This window comes from Coregonus lavaretus, assembly GCF_964263955.1.
Source record: "Coregonus lavaretus genome assembly, contig: HAP1_SCAFFOLD_491, whole genome shotgun sequence".
Lineage (NCBI taxonomy): Eukaryota > Metazoa > Chordata > Actinopteri > Salmoniformes > Salmonidae > Coregonus > Coregonus lavaretus.
In genome coordinates this window covers 112,547-129,889 of record NW_028165046.1, presented here as the reverse complement: position 1 = coordinate 129,889, position 17,343 = coordinate 112,547, and positions in this window count along the sequence as shown.

Genomic DNA, 17,343 nt, shown 5'->3' with positions numbered 1-17,343 from the left:
AGAGGTATATTTTCTGGGTGATTGAAATATTGACTGGCTTTCATCAAGCTGCCCACTAAAGAAAAAGCTTCAAACTGTAACCAGTGCCTGCAACCTGTTTCAGGTTATCAGTCAACCTACTAGGGTAGTTACAAACAGCACAGAAATAAAATCATCAACATGTATTGATCACATCTTTACTAATGCTGCAGAAATGTGCTTGAAAGCAGTATCCAAATCCATTGGATGTAGTGATCACAATATAGTAGCCATATCTAGGAAAACCAAAGTTCCAAAGGCTGGGCCTAATATAGTGTATAAGAGGTCATACAATACGTTTTGTAGTGATTCCTATGTTGTTGATGTAAATAATATTTGTTGGTCCGTGGTGTGCAATGAGGACCAACCAGACGCTGCACTTGACACATTTATGAAAGTGCTTATCCCAGTTACTAATAAGCATGCACCCATTAAGAAAATGACTGTAAAAACGGTTAAATCCCAGTGGATTGATGAGGAATTGAAAAATGGTATGGTTGAGAGGGATGAGGCAAAAGAGATGGCAAATAGGTCTGGCTGATTGGTCAATTGGCAATCGTCACGTCTACTCCTGCTCCTCCCCTCCGGCGTGCGATGGAATACTAACCACCGGTCCTGGGATTCATCATTACGCGCACCTGCAGATCATTATGATTCACACCTGGACTCCATTACCTTCCTCATTACCTCCCCTTTATATGTCCCTCCCTAACGTTTAGTCGGTATTGTTCCTGTGTTTATGCTATATCATGTTTGTTGTTTTAATAAACGTTGCACCTGCTTCTCGACTCACAGCTTCACTGTTACAGAATACCGACTCAAAACCATGGAAGCAGCAGGAAATGTGAATATCTCTCAGACGGTCCATGACGGACCACCTCTGGCGCCGGAGAAGATGGCTGCCGTTTTACAGACCTCTAACCAATTGTACTATTATGTGTGTTTTTCCGCGTTATTTGTAATTTATTCTGTACATAATGTTTCTGCCATCGTCTCTTATAACCAAAAAGAGCTTCTGGATATCAGGACAGCGATTACTCACCTCGTATTGGACAAAGATTTTTTCTTCAACGAGGCGGCCGCGAAGGATATCCTACAGACACCCGACAAGGCCCAAATCCCCGTCATTCGCATGAGGAAGAGACGGAGATATCGTGGACGTAGGTCGGGGTGCCTTGTAAGGATCCGACGGCGAGCGAGTAAACTGCCTCTTCCATCAATCCAATTAGCCAATCTTGAAAAATTGGATCACCTAAGATTACGGTTATCCTACCAACGGGACATTAAAAACTGTAATATCTTATGTTTCACCAAGTCGTGGCTGAACGACGACATGGACAACATACAGCTAGCGGGCTATACGCTACATCGGCAGGATAGAACGGCTGACTCCGGTAAGACAAGGGGTGGCGGTCTGTGTATATTTGTAAACAACAGCTGGTGCACAAAATCAAATAATAAGGAAGTCTCTAGGTTTTGCTCGCCTGAGGTAGAGTATCTTATGATAAGCTGTAGACCACACTATTCACCAAGAGAGTTTTCATCTATATTTTTCATAGCTGTCTATTTACCACCACAAACCAATGCTGGCATTAAGATTGCACTGAATGAGCTGTATAAGGCCATAAGTCAACAGGAAAACGCTCATCCAGAGGCAGCGCTCCTAGTGGCCGGGGACTTTCATGCAGGGAAACTTAAATCCGTTCTACCTAATTTCTACCAGCATGTTAAATGTGCAACCAGAGGGAAAAAAACTCCAGACCACCTTTACTCCACACACAGAGACGCATACAAAGCTCTCCCTCGCCCTCCATTTGGCAAATCTGACCATAACTCTATCCTCCTGATTCCTGCTTATAAGCAAAAACTAAAGCAGGAAGCACCAGTGACTCGGTTAATAAAAAAGTGGTCAGATGACGCAGATGCTAAGCTACAGGACTGTTTTGCTAGCACAGACTGGAACATGTTCCGGGATTCTTCAGATAGCATTGAGGAGTACACCACATCAGTCACTGGCTTCATCAATAAGTGCATCGATGATGTCGTCCCCACAGTGACCGTACGTACATACCCCAACCAGAAGCCATGGATTACAGGAAACATCTGCACTGAGCTAAAGGGTAGAGCTGCCGCTTTCAAGGAGCAGGACTCTAACCCGGATGATTATATGAAATCCCGCTATGCCCTCCGACGAACCATCAAACAGGCAAAGAGTCAATACAGGACTAAGATTGAATCGTACTACACCGGCTCTGATGCTCGTCGGATGTGGCAGGGCTTGAAAACTATTACAGACTACAAAGGGAAGCACAGCCGCGAGCTGCCCAGTGACACAAGACGTCCCTGATGAGCTAAACCACTTCTATGCTCGCTTCGAGGCAAGCAACACTGAAGCATGCATGAGAGCACCAGCTGTTCCGGATGACTATGTGATCACGCTCTCCGTAGCCGATGTGAGTAAGACTTTTAAGCAGGTCAACATTCACAAGGCCGCAGGGCCAGACGGATTACCAGGACGTGTACTCCGAGCATGTGCTGACCAACTGGCAAGTGTCTTCACTGACATTTTCAACATGTCCCTGACTGAGTCTGTAATACCAACATGTTTCAAGTAGACCACCATAGTCCCCGTGCCCAAGGACTCTAAGATAACCTGCTACAGCTCAGCATTCAACACCATAGTGCCCTCAAAGCTCATCACTAAGCTAAGGATCCTGGGACTAAACACCTCCCTCTGCAACTGGATCCTGGACTTCCTGACGGGCCGCCCCCAGGTGGTAAGGGTAGGTAACAACACATCTGCCACACTGATCCTCAACACGGGGGCCCCTCAGGGGTGCGTGCTCAGTCCCCTCCTGTACTCCCTGTTCACCCATGACTGCATGGCCAGGCACGACTCCAACACCATCATTAAGTTTGCCGACGACACAACACTGGTAGGCCTGATCACCGACAACGATGAGACAGCCTATAGGGAGGAGGTCAGAGACCTGGCCGTGTGGTGCCAGGATAACAACCTCTCCCTCAACGTGACCAAGACAAAGGAGATGATTGTGGACTACAGGAAAAAAAAAGAGGACTGAGCACGCCCCCATTCTCATCGACGGGGCTGTAGTGGAACAGGTTGAGAGCTTCAAGTTCCTTGGTGTCCACATCACCAACGAACTATCATGGTCCAAACACACCAAGACAGTCGTGAAGAGGGCACGAAAAAGCCTATTCCCCCTCAGGAGACTGAAAAGATTTGGCATGGGTCCTCAGATCCTCAAAAAATTCTACAGCTGCACCATCAAGAGCATCCTGACTGGTTGCATCACCGCCTGGTATGGAAACTGCTTGGCCTCCGACCGCAAGGCACTACAGAGGGTAGTGCGTACGGCCCAGTACATCACTGGGGCCAAGCTTCCTGCCATCCAGGACCTCTATACCAGGCGGTATCAGAGGAAGGCCCTCAAAATTGTAAAAGACTCCAGCACGGCAAGCGGTACCGGAGTGCCAAGTCTAGGTCCAAAAGACTTCTCAACAGCTTCTACCCCCAAGCCATAAGACTCCTGAACAGCTAATCATGGCTACCCAGACTATTTGCACTGCCCCCCCACCCCATCTTTTTACGCTGCTGCTACTCTGTTAATTAGTTATGCATAGTCACTTTAACTCTGCGCACATGTACATATTACTTCAACTACCTCAAATAGCCGGTGCACCCGCACATTGACTCTGCACCGGTACCCCCCTGTATATATAGCCTCCCTACTATTATTTTATTTTACTTCTGCTCTTTTCTTCTCAACACTTTTTTGTTGTGTTTTATTTTACTTTTTTATTAAAAATAAATGCACTGTTGGTTAAGGGCTGTAAGTAAGCATTTCACTGTAATGTCTGCACCTGTTGTATTCGGCGCATGTGGCCAATACAATTTGATTTGATTTGATTTGAACAGGGTTATCTTCTACGTCAACACCATGACCAGCTGGCACAACTGGGATCGGCTATGGAGGAGGTTCTTCACAGTGTGCAACGTCTCGAACACACCTGGGATGCATTGGAACAGTAAAGAGACAGGCAGTAAGGAGACAGGCAGTAGACAGAAAGGCAGTAAGGTGACAGGCAGTAAAGAGACAGGCAGTAGACAGAAAGGCAGTAGACAGAAAGGCAGGCAGTAAAGAGACAGGCAGTAAAGAGACAGGCAGTAGACAGAAAGGCAGGCAGTAAGGAGACAGGCAGTAAAGAGACAGGCAGTAAGGAGACAGGCTGTAAGGAGACAGGCAGTAAAGAGACAGGCAGTAAAGACACAGGCAGTAGACAGAAAGGCATTAAGGAGACAGGCAGTAAGAGACAGGCAGTAAAGAGACAGGCAGTAAAGAGACAGGCAGTAGACAGAAAGGCAGGCAGTAAAGAGACAGGCAGTAAAGAGACAGGCAGTAGACAGAAAGGCAGTAGACAGAAAGGCAGTAAAGAGACAGGCAGTAAAGAGACAGGCAGTAGACAGAAAGGCAGTAAGGAGACAGGCAGTAAGAGACAGGCAGTAAAGAGACAGGCAGTAGACAGAAAGGCAGGCAGTAAAGAGACAGGCAGTAAAGAGACAGGCAGTAGACAGAAAGGCAGTAGACAGAAAGGCAGTAAAGAGACAGGCAGTAAAGAGACAGGCAGTAGACAGAAAGGCAGGCAGTAAAGAGACAGGCAGTAAAGAGACAGGCAGTAACGAGACAGGCATTAGACAGAAAGGCAGTAAGGAGACAGGCAGTAAAGAGACAGGCAGTAAAGAGACAGGCAGTAGACAGAAAGGCAGGCAGTAAAGAGACAGGCAGTAAAGAGACAGGCAGTAAGGAGACAGGCAGTAGACAGAAAGGCAGTAAGGTGACAGGCAGTAAAGAGACAAGCAGTAGACAGAAATGCAGTAAGGAGACAGGCAGTAAGAGACAGGCAGTAAAGAGACAGGCAGTAGACAGAAAGGCAGGCAGTAAAGAGACAGGCAGTAAAGAGACAGGCAGTAAAGAGACATGCAGTAGACAGAGAGACAGGCAGTAAAGAGACAGGCAGTAAGGAGACAGGCAGTAAGGAGACAGGCAGTAAGGAGACAGGCAGTAAAGAGACAGGCAGTAGACAGACAGGCAGTAAAGAGACAGGCAGTAGACAGAAAGGCAGTAAGGTGACAGGCAGTAAGGAGACAGGCAGTAGACCGAAAGGCAGTAAGGAGACAGGCAGTAAAGAGACAGGCAGTAAAGAGACATGCAGTAAAGAGAAAGGCAGTAGACAGAAAAGCAGTAAAGAGACAGGCAGTAAAGAAACAGGCAGTAGACAGAAAGGCAGTAAGGAGCCAGACAGACAGACTGACAGTAAAGAGACAGGCAGTAAGGTGACAGGCAGTAAATAAACAGGCAGTAGACAGAAAGGCAGTAAGGAGAGAGGCAGTAAAGAGACAGGCAGTAAAGAAACAGGCAGTAGACAGAAAGGCAGTAAAGAGACAGGCAGTAAACAGACAGGCAGACAGAAAGGCAGTAAGGAGACAGGCAGTAGACCGAAAGGCAGTAAGGAGACAGTCAGTAAAGAGACAGGCTGTAGACAGAAAGGCAGTAAGGAGACAGGCATTAAGGAGACAGGCAGTAAAGAGACAGGCAGTAAGGAGACAGGCAGTAGACAGAAAGGCAGTAAGGAGACAGGCAGTAAAGAGACAGGCAGTAGACAGAAAGGCAGTAAGGAGACAGGCAGTAAAGAAACAGGCAGTAAAGAGACAGGCAGTAAGGAGACAGGCAGTAAGGAGACAGGCTGTAGACAGAAAGGCAGTAGAGAGACAGGCAGTAAAGAGAAAGGCAGTAGACAGAAAAGCAATAAAGAGACAGGCAGTAAAGAAACAGGCAGTAGACAGAAAGGCAGTAAGGAGACAGACAGTAAAGAAACAGGCAGTAAAGAGACAGGCAGTAAGGAGACAGGCAGTAAGGAGACAGGCTGTAGACAGAAAGGCAGTAGAGAGACAGACAGTAAAGAGACAGGCAGTGCTTTGTTTGTGGAAGAATGTGAGATAGCTATATTGTCAACATTGAATTGTGCTGGTTAATGGTCCGTCCATACAGCTAACATTAACGTTACAGCCTTGTTTGCTTGTAGCTAGCTAATGTTTCTGGCTAACATTAGCTAACTGGCAATAGCAGCCAATGAATTACGCTATCTTATTTGTTCTGATTACACACAAGTGTCACATGTCAAGGCCAACAGTTTACAAAGATGACTTCAGCCATGTGAAAAACGTACCATAGCAAACTATAGCTAGCTTCCTTTGCTTGTAGCTTACCTCTCATCTGACTGGTGTTAGCTAGCTACTAGTGCTGTTGCTGTGCAACCCAAGTGCTTTGGTCCGGTTTTAGAACTCTGAGATTCGGCTGAAAAGTTGTTAACCATTATCACAACTCCTACAAAAAAGGTAGCACATCGTTGGTTCTTAAAATGGACAGAAATTAGCACTTGAGAGCGATAGATTATCCATTGTATAAAGACTGTTGCCCCTACAAACGTATTCAGTCTGAAAGGTGGCAAGTCTAATGGTTACTTTTTGAACGCTGTAGCCTCGTTTTAATCAAACGTCTAGAATTTGAGCTAAGTTTGGGGGGGGGGGAATTGTCCTGCGACCCTAATGCTAACAACCCTGTCAAAATCCGGTATAGTGGTTCTCGGTAACGGCCAGACGGATCATGACGAGAGGTGGGAGTGTGTTGTGTACCTCCAATCAAGTTGATGTGCACATTTCCATCGACATTGGTGTCATATTGGCTTAGATATGATCATAGGGAGATTTAACATTGGGCTTCAATTAATGCATATACTATTGTGGGGGAGATATAGCCTAGCCTAGCGACATGCATGATTACAAACAGGCCTAAAACATATAGCCTAGCCTAGCGACATGCATGATCACAAACAGGCCTAAAACGTATAGCCTAGCCTAGCGACATGCATGATTACAAACAGGCCTAAAACATATAGCCTAGCCTAGCGACATGCATGATCACAAACAGGCCTATAAGCCTAAAATATATAGCCTAGCCCAGAGACATGTATTATTGCCTATAAGCCTATAAAATATACTGCAGAAACATGTATTTATTTATTAATTTTTATCCATTTATTTAAACTCGACCGATAACCCGTCGCCTGAATACCTACACTGTCAAGCCCTGGCCTTGAGAGCCCGGTTTTCTTTAGTTGGTTTGGTCAGGGTGTGAATTTCTATGTGTAGATCTAGATATTGTAGATCTATGTTGGCCGGGTGTGGTTCCCAATCAGAGGCAGCTATCGATCGTTGTCTCTGATTGGGGATCATACTTAGGCAGCCATTTTGCCTACCTATGTTGTGGGATCTTGTTTCTGTGTGTTTGGCTTGTTTGATGTTTAGCCTTTAGAACAGGGGTGTCAAACTCATTTTAGCTCAGGGGCCACATGGAGGAAAATCTATTCCCAAGTGGGCCGGACCGGAAAAATCATGGTATATATAACTTAAAAACAACAACTTCAGATTGTTTTCTTTGTTTTAATACGATCAACATACAACATAAAGCTGGAGCCTGAGGACAGTGTGTCCAAAATAGTACAAGCACAACATCACTATTAATCATAAAACACGTCAAGTTTATTTGAAAATTCTAAAGAAAAAGAACACACAAACACACAATGCCTCAGTGATTAACAGAACTGTTTCACAGATCACAGAACTATATCAGGGTGTCATTTCTCAGGCAGAAATGTAGATAAAAATAATGAAATCCTGTTCCCCAAACAAGTGCAAGAACCACAGAGTCAAGAATAGGTTAAATATACAAATAAAATCAATTAAAAACAATAGCACATCAACATAAAAACATATAAACATAAAGCTGGAGCCTGAGGACAGTGTCCAAAAGCACAACATCACTATTAATCATAAAACACCTCAAGTTATTTGAAAGTTCTGAGGACAAAGAACACACAAACACACAATGCCTCAGTGATTAACAGAACTGTTTCACAGATCACAGAACTATATCAGGGTGTAATTTCTCAGGCAGAAATGTAGATAAAAATAATGAAATCCTGTTCCCCAAACAAGTGCAAGAACCACAGAGTCAAGAATAGGTTAAATATACAAATAAAATCAATTAAAAACAATAGCACATCAACATAAAAACATATAAACATAAAGCTGGAGCCTGAGGACAGTGTCCAAAAGCACAACATCACTATTAATCATAAAACACCTCAAGTTATTTGAAAGTTCTGAGGACAAAGAACACACAAACACACAATGCCTCAGTGATTCACAGAACTGTTTCACAGATCACAGAACTATATCAGGGTGTCATTTCTCAGGCAGAAATGTAGATAAAAATAATGAAATCCTGTTCCCCAAACAAGTGCAAGAACCACAGAGTCAAGAATAGGTTAAATATACAAATAAAATCAATTAAAAACAATAGCACATCAACATAAAAACATATAAACATAAAGCTGGAGCCTGAGGACAGTGTCCAAAAGCACAACATCACTATTAATCATAAAACACCTCAAGTTATTTGAAAGTTCTGAGGACAAAGAACACACAAACACACAATGCCTCAGTGATTAACAGAACTGTTTCACAGATCACAGAACTATATCAGGGTGTAATTTCTCAGGCAGAAATGTAGATAAAAATAATGAAATCCTGTTCCCCAAACAAGTGCAAGAACCACAGAGTCAAGAATAGGTTAAATATACAAATAAAAACAATTAAAAACAATAGCACATCAACATAAAAACATATAAACATAAATCTGAAAGCGTTGCTCAAACTCCCGTAACAGTCCCGTTATTTTATCTTTGAACCGCTTCATGCCTGCCACATGTTGGGTCGCGCACACATTTTTCAGACAGGGGAAGTGAGCTGCATCACCACCGGCAAGTTGCGTCTCCCACAATGACAGCTTCAACTTGAAAGAACGTATGCTGTCATAATACTGCGTGACAACTTTGTTGCGCCCTTGCAGCTGTTTGTTCAAGTTATTCAGGTGCTCTGTAACATCCACCATAAATGCAAGGTCCTGAATCCATTCTGCGGAATGAAATTCTAACACTGGTTTGCCCTTTTCTTCCATGAACTGTTCAATTTCTTCTCGTAAATCAAAGAAACGCCTCAGCACAGCACCTCGGCTTAACCATCTTACCTCAGTGTGGTATGGCAGGCCATAGATGTGGTCTTTCTCTTTGAGAAGGCTGTCAAACTGACGGTGATTCAGGCTTCTGGATCGGATGAAATTAACAGTTTGGATGACCACCTTCATGACGTTATCCATCTTTAATGACTTGCAACACAAAGCCTCCTGGTGCAAAATACAGTGAAAAGTCAAAAAATCACGTCCTCCATTTGCAGATTGCACTTTCTCTTTGAACTTTGTCACAACGCCTGCTTTTTTCCCGATCATTGAGGGCGCACCATCTGTAGCCAGGCTGACAGCGCGGGACCAGTCCACTCCGACCCTGTCCAGCGCGCCGACGAGTGCGGTAAAAATATCAGCTGCTGTCGTTGTATCTGTCATCGGCACCAACTCCACAAACTCCTCGGTGACGGTCAATGTGTCATCAACTCCGCGGATGAAAATGGGCAGTTGTGCAACATCTGTAATGTCCGTGCTTTCATCAATTGTAACCGAAAACGCAATAAATGACTTAACTTTTTGCTTCAACTGGCTGTCCAAATCCACTGAAAGATCGGAAATCCTGTCTGCAACTGTGTTTCTTGTCAGGCTGATATTTGCAAAAGCCTTCCGCTTTTCAGGGCACACAATCTCCGCTGCCTTCATCATGCATGTTTTTACAAATTCACCCTCACTAAATGGTTTTGAAGCCACTGCGATTTCATTAGCAATGAGGTAGCTAGCTTTCACTGCAGCGTCACTGATGTCTCGGCTGTGAGTAAACACAGACTGCTGTTTCTTCAGACCCGCCAACAGTTCATTCACCTTCTCTCATCTCCGCTGTCCTTGAAAGTTGTCATATTTGTCGGCATGAAGACTCACATAGTGGCGACGAAGGTTATATTCTTTCAGCACTGCAACATGCTCTGAACACACCAAACATACAGCTTTCCCATTCAATTCCGTGAATAAATAGGATGACCATTTTTCTTGGAACACTCTGCACTCTGCGTCCACTTTTCTCTTTTTTGACAGAGACATATTGGGGCAATGAGGGTGCCAAAGCACATAATGTTAAAAGTAGAAGCCGTAATAAATATCGCGGGCAAAACAAAGTAGCTCATTAGCTGCACGTGCTTGACCTACTTGCTCTGCCCCGGTATAAACAGTTTGCTTGCTTAACACAATTGCTATTGCGCCATCCAGTGGACGCAATTGGAACAGCAGTTTATTTTATTGAAAAATTGCAGCGCATTTTTATACTTTACAAAAAAATAAAAAAATAAAATATATATATTATTTATTTTTCTTTATTATTTTTTTTATCATCTCGCGGGCCGGATTAAACCCGTTTGCGGGCCTGATCCGGCCCGCGGGCCTGATCCGGCCCGCGGGCCGTACGTTTGACACCCCTGCTTTAGAACTTCACGTTACTTTGTCGGTGTTTATATAATAAACAAACATGTACGCATACCACGCTGCACTTTGGTCCAATCCTGTACTCAACGAACGTGACATACAGTGCCTTCTGAAAGTATTCACACCCCTTGACCTTTTCCACATTTTGCAGTTACAAAGTGGGATTAAAATGGATTTAATTGTCAATGTTGTTGATCCATCCTCAGTTTTCTCCTATCACAGCCATTAAACTCTGTAGTGTTGGTGAAATCCCTGAGCCTTCCTCTCTGGAAACTGAGTTAGGAAGGGTGCCAGTATATGTACAGTGGGGAGAACAAGTATTTGATACACTGCCGATTTTGCAGGTTTTCCTACTTACAAAGCATGTAGAGGTCTGTAATTTTATCATAGGTACACTTCAACTGTGAGAGACGGAATCTAAAACAAAAATCCAGAAAATCACATTGTATGATTTTTAAGTAATTAATTTGCATTTTATTGCATGACATAAGTATTTGATCACCTACCAACCAGTAAGAATTCCGGCTCTCACAGACCTGTTAGTTTTTCTTTAAGAAGCCCTCCTGTTCTCCACTCATTACCTGTATTAACTGCACCTGTTTGAACTCGTTACCTGTATAAAAGACACCTGTCCACACACTCAATCAAACAGACTCCAACCTCTCCACAATGGCCAAGACCAGAGAGCTGTGTAAGGACATCAGGGATAAAATGGTAGACCTGCACAAGGCTGGGGTGGGCTACAGGACAATAGGCAAGCAGCTTGGTGAGAAGGCAACAACGGTTGGCGCAATTATTAGAAAATGGAAGAAGTTCAAGATGATGGTCAATCACCCTCTGTCTGGGGCTCCATGCAAGATCTCACCTCGTGGGGCATCAATGATCATGAGGAAGGTGTGGGATCAGCCCAGAACTACACGGCAGGACCTGGTCAATGACCTGAAGAGATCTGGGACCACAGTCTCAAAGAAAACCATTAGTAACACACTACGCCGTCATGGATTAAAATCCTGCAGCGCACGCAAGGTCCCCCTGCTCAAGCCAGCGCATGTCCAGGCCCGTCTGAAGTTTGCCAATGACCATCTGGATGATCCAGAGGAGGAATGGGAGAAGGTCATGTGGTCTGATGAGACAAAAATATAGCTTTTTGGTCTAAACTCCACTCGCCGTGTTTGGAGGAAGAAGAAGGATGAGTACAACCCCAAGAACACCATCCCAACCGTGAAGAATGGAGGTGGAAACATCATTCTTTGGGGATGCTTTTCTGCAAAGGGGACAGGACGACTGCACCGTATTGAGGGGAGGATGGATGGGGCCATGTATCGCGAGATCTTGGCCAACAACCTCCTTCCCTCAGTAAGAGCATTGAAGATGGGTCGTGGCTGGGTCTTCCAGCATGACAACAACCCGAAACACACAGCCAGGGCAACTAAGGAGTGGCTCCGTAAGAAGCATCTCAAGGTCCTGGAGTGGCCTAGCCAGTCTCCAGACCTGAACCCAAAAGAAAATCTTTGAAGGGAGCTGAATGTCCGTATTGCCCAGCGACAGCCCCGAAACCTGTAGGATCTGGAGAAGGTCTGTATGGAGGAGTGGGCCAAAATCCCTGCTGCAGTGTGTGCAAACCTGGTCAAGACCTACAGGAAACGTATGATCTCTGTAATTGCAAACAAAGGTTTCTGTACCAAATATTAAGTTCTGCTTTTCTGATGTATTAAATACTTATGTCATGCAATAAAATGCAAATTAATTACTTAAAAATCATACAATGTGATTTTCTGGATTTTTGAATTAAAAATTTTTGATAAAAATTACAAACCTCTACATACTTTGTAAGTAGGAAAACCTGCAAAATCGGCAGTGTATCAAATACTTGTTCTCCCCACTGTGTAGTGACTGGGTGTATTGATACACCATCCAAAGTGTAATTAATAACTTCACCATGCTCAAAGGGATATTCAATGTCTGCTTTTTTATTTTTACCCATCTACCAATAGGTGCCCTTCTTTGCGAGGCATTGGAAAACCTCCCTGGTCTTTGTGGTTGAATCTGTGTTTGAAATTCACTGCTCGACTGAGGGACCTTACAGATAATTGTATGTGTGGGGTAGAGAGATGGGGTAGTCATTCAAAAATCATGTTAAACACTATTATTGCACACAGACTGAGTCCATGCAACTTATTATGTGACTTGTTAAGCACATTTTAACTCCTGAACTAACAGCATTTAGGCTTGCCATAACAAAGGGGTTGAACAGAATCAGAGCTGGTGGTCAATCCAGTTCACGTCTTCAGCAGTTTGCTGGAGACTGTTGTTATCAGACCTCATGCTCCGATACCGTCTGCCTGGCGCTAAGGGAATGAACAGCTCGTGGCTAGAGTGTCTCCTGGATGGGTGGGAGCACGGTCCCAGTGATGTCCTGGATGGGTGGGAGCACGGTCCCAGTGATCTCCTGGATGGGTGGGAGCACGGTCCCAGTGATGTCCTGGATGGGTGGGAGCACGGTCCCGGTGATGTCCTGGATGGGTGGGAGCACGGTCCCAGTGATGTCCTGGATGGGTGGGAGCACGGTCCCAGTGATGTCCTGGATGGGTGGGAGCACGGTCCCAGTGATGTCCTGGATGGGTGGGAGCACGGTCCCAGTGATGTCCTGGATGGGTGAGAGCACGGTCCCAGTGATGTCCTGGATGGGTGAGAGCACGGTCCCAGTGATGTCCTGGATGGGTGGGAGCACGGTCCCAGTGATGTCCTGGATGGGTGGGAGCACGGTCCCAGTGATGTCCTGGATGGGTGAGAGCACGGTCCCAGTGATGTCCTGGATGGGTGAGAGCACGGTCCCAGTGATGTCCTGGATGGGTGAGAGCACGGTCCCAGTGATGTCCTGGATGGGTGGGAGCACGGTCCCAGTGATGTCCTGGATGGGTGAGAGCACGGTCCCAGTGATGTCCTGGATGGGTGAGAGCACGGTCCCAGTGATGTCCTGGATGGGTGGGAGCACGGTCCCAGTGATGTCCTGGATGGGTGGGAGCACGGTCCCGGTGATGTCCTGGATGGGTGGGAGCACGGTCCCAGTGATGTCCTGGACGGGTGGGAGCACGGTCCCAGTGATGTACTGGGCCGTCTTCACCACCTACTGAAGGGCCTTGCGGTTGTGGATGGAGCAATTCCCGTACCAGGCCGTGATGCAACCAGTCAGGACGCTCTCGATGGTGCAGCGGTAGTATTTGGAGAGGACACGGGGTGGCATGCCACATTTCTTCAGCCGCCTTAGGAAGTATCTGAGGCCCGCACCCGACCCTAATCTGCTAATATACAGTAGAACATGTGCTGTAGGTCTAAGCTACTGTCAGAGACGGCTACAGTCAGATCCCCATTAGTTCCTGCCAAGGCAGCAGCTACTCTTCCTGGGGTTTATTATGGATCCCCATTAGTTCCTGCCAAGGCAGCAGCTACTCTTCCTGGGGTTTATTATGGATCCCCACTAGTTCCTGCCAAGGCAGCAGCTACTCTTCCTGGGGTTGGAGACTGTTGCTGGACCTCATGCTCCGATATGTACAGGGGGTTTATTATGGATCCCCATTAGTTCCTGCCAAGGCAGCAGCTACTCTTCCTGGGGTTTATTATGGATCCCCATTAGTTCCTGCCAAGGCAGCAGCTACTCTTCCTGGGTTTTATTATGGATCCCCATTAGTTCCTGCCAAGGCAGCAGCTACTCTTCCTGGGGTTTATTATGGATCCCCATTAGTTCCTGCCAAGGCAGCAGATACTCTTCCTGGGGTTTATTATGGATCCCCATTAGTTCCTGCCAAGGCAGCAGCTACTCTTCCTGGGATCCAAACAAATCGAATCAAACTTTATTTGTCACATGCGCCGAATACAACAGGTGTAGACCTTACCGTAAAATGCTTACTTACAAGCCCTTAACCAACAATGCAGTTCAAGAAAGAGTTAAGAAAATATTTACTAAATAAACTAAAGTAAAAAATAATAAAAAGTAACACAATAAAATAACAATAACGAGGCTATGTACAGGGGGTACCGGTACCGAGTCAATGGGCTGGGGTACAGGTTAGTCCAGGTAATAATGAGGCTATATACAGGGGGTACCGGTACCGAGTCAATGGGCTGGGGTACAGGTTAGTCCAGGTTATAATGAGGCTATATACAGGGGGTACCGGTACCGAGTCAATGGGCTGGGGTACAGGTTAGTCAAGGTAATTTGTACATGTAGGTAGGGGTAAAGTGACTATACATAGATAATACAGTGGGGGGGAAAAGTATTTAGTCAGCCACCAATTGTGCAAGTTCTCCAACTTATAAAGATGAGAGAGGCCTGTAATTTTCATCATAGGTACACGTCAACTATGACAGACAAAACGAGAAAAGAAAATCCAGAAAATCACATTGTAGGATTTTTAATGAATTGATTTGCAAATTATGGTGGAAAATTAGTATTTGGTCAATAACAAAAGTTTCTCAATAATTTGTTATATACCCTTTGTTGCCAACGACACAGGTCAAACATTTTCTGTAAGTCTTCACAAGGTTTTCACACACTGTTGCTGGTATCTTTGCCCATTCCTCCATGCAGATCTCCTCTAGAGCAGTGATGTTTTGGGGCTGTCGCTGGGCAACACAGACTTTCAACTCCCTCCAAAGATGTTCTATGGGGTTGAGATCTGGAGACTGGCTAGGCCACTCCAGGACCTTGAAATGCTTCTTACGAAGCCACTCCTTTGTTGCCCGGGCGGTGTGTTTGGGATCATTGTCATGCTGAAAGACCCAGCCACATTTCATCTTCAATGCCCTTGCTGATGGAGGGAGGTTTTCACTCAAAATCTCACGATACATGGCCCCATTCATTCTTTCCTTTACACGGATCAGTCGTCCTGGTCCCTTTGCAGAAAAACAGCCACAAAGCATGATGTTTCCACCCCCATGCTTCACAGTAGGTATGGTGTTCTTTGGATGCAACTCAGCATTCTTTGTCCTCCAAACACGACGAGTTGAGTTTTTACCAAAAAGTTCTATTTTGGTTTCATCTGACCATATGACATTCTCCCAATCCTTTTCTGGATCATCCAAATGCACTCTAGCAAACTTCAGACGGGCCTGGACATGTACTGGCTTAAGCAGGGGGACACGTCTGGCACTGCAGGATTTGAGTCCCTGGCGGCGTAGTGTGTTACTGATGGTAGGCTTTGTTACTTTGGTCCCAACTCTCTGCAGGTCATTCACTAGGTCCCCCCGTGTGGTTCTGGGATTTTTGCTCACCGTTCTTGTGATCATTTTGACCCCACGGGGTGAGATCTTGCGTGGAGCTCCAGATCGAGGGAGATTATCAGTGGTCTTGTATGTCTTCCATTTCCTAATAATTGCTCCCACAGTTGATTTCTTCAAACCAAGCTGCTTACCTATTGCAGATTCAGTCTTCCCAGCCTGGTGCAGGTCTACAATTTTGTTTCTGGTGTCCTTTGACAGCTCTTTGGTCTTGGCCATAGTGGAGTTTGGAGTGTGACTGTTTGAGGTTGTGGACAGGTGTCTTTTATACTGATAACAAGTTCAAACAGGTGCCATTAATACAGGTAACGAGTGGAGGACAGAGGAGCCTCTTAAAGAAGAAGTTACAGGTCTGTGAGAGCCAGAAATCTTGCTTGTTTGTAGGTGACCAAATATTTATTTTCCACCGTAATTTGCAAATAAGTTCATTAAAAATCCTACAATGTGATTTTCTGGAGAAAAAAATTCTCAATTTGTCTGTCATAGTTGACGTGTACCTATGATGAAAATTACAGGCCTCTCTCATCTTTTTAAGTGGGAGAACTTGCACAATTGGTGGCTGACTAAATACTTTTTTCCCCCACTGTATGTAGCTTAAGAAACAAGGTTCATGAAATTAATAACTTGCTAGTAACAGATGACATTGATATTCTGACTCTCTCTGAAACTCACTTAGATAATACCTTTGATGATACAGTGGTAGCCATACAAGGTTATAACATTTACAGAAAAGACAGACATGACAGTGGTGGAGGTGTTGCTGTTTATATTCAGAACCACATTCCTGTAAAGCTTAGAGAGGATCTCATGTTAAATACTGTTGAAGTAATATGGCTACAGGTTCATCTGCCTCACCTAAAGCCCATTCTGGTGGGAAGCTGCTATAGACCACCAAGTACTAACAGTCAGTATCTGGATAACATGTGTGAAATGCTTGATAATGTATGTGATATCAACAGAGAGGTATATTTTCTGGGTGATTGAAATATTGACTGGCTTTCATCAAGCTGCCCACTCAAGAAAAAGCTTCAAACTGTAACCAGTGCCTGCAACCTGGTTCAGGTTATCAGTCAACCTACCAGGGTAGTTACAAACAGCACAGGAATAAAATCATCAACATGTATTGATCACATCTTTACTAATGCTGCAGAAACGTGCTTGAAAGCAGTATCCAAATCCATTGGATGTAGTGATCACAATATAGTAGCCATATCTAGGAAAACCAAAGTTCCAACGGCTGGGCCTAATATAGTGTATAAGAGGTCATACAATACGTTCTGTAGTGATTCCTATGTTGTTGATGTAAAGAATATTTGTTGGTCCGTGGTGTGTAATGAGGAGCAAACAGACGTTGCACTTGACACATTTATGAAATTGCTTATCCCAGTTACTAATAAGCATGCACCCATTAAGAAAATGACTGTAAAAACTGTTAAATCCCCGTGGATTGATGAGGAATTGAAAAATGGTATGGTTGAGAGGGATGAGG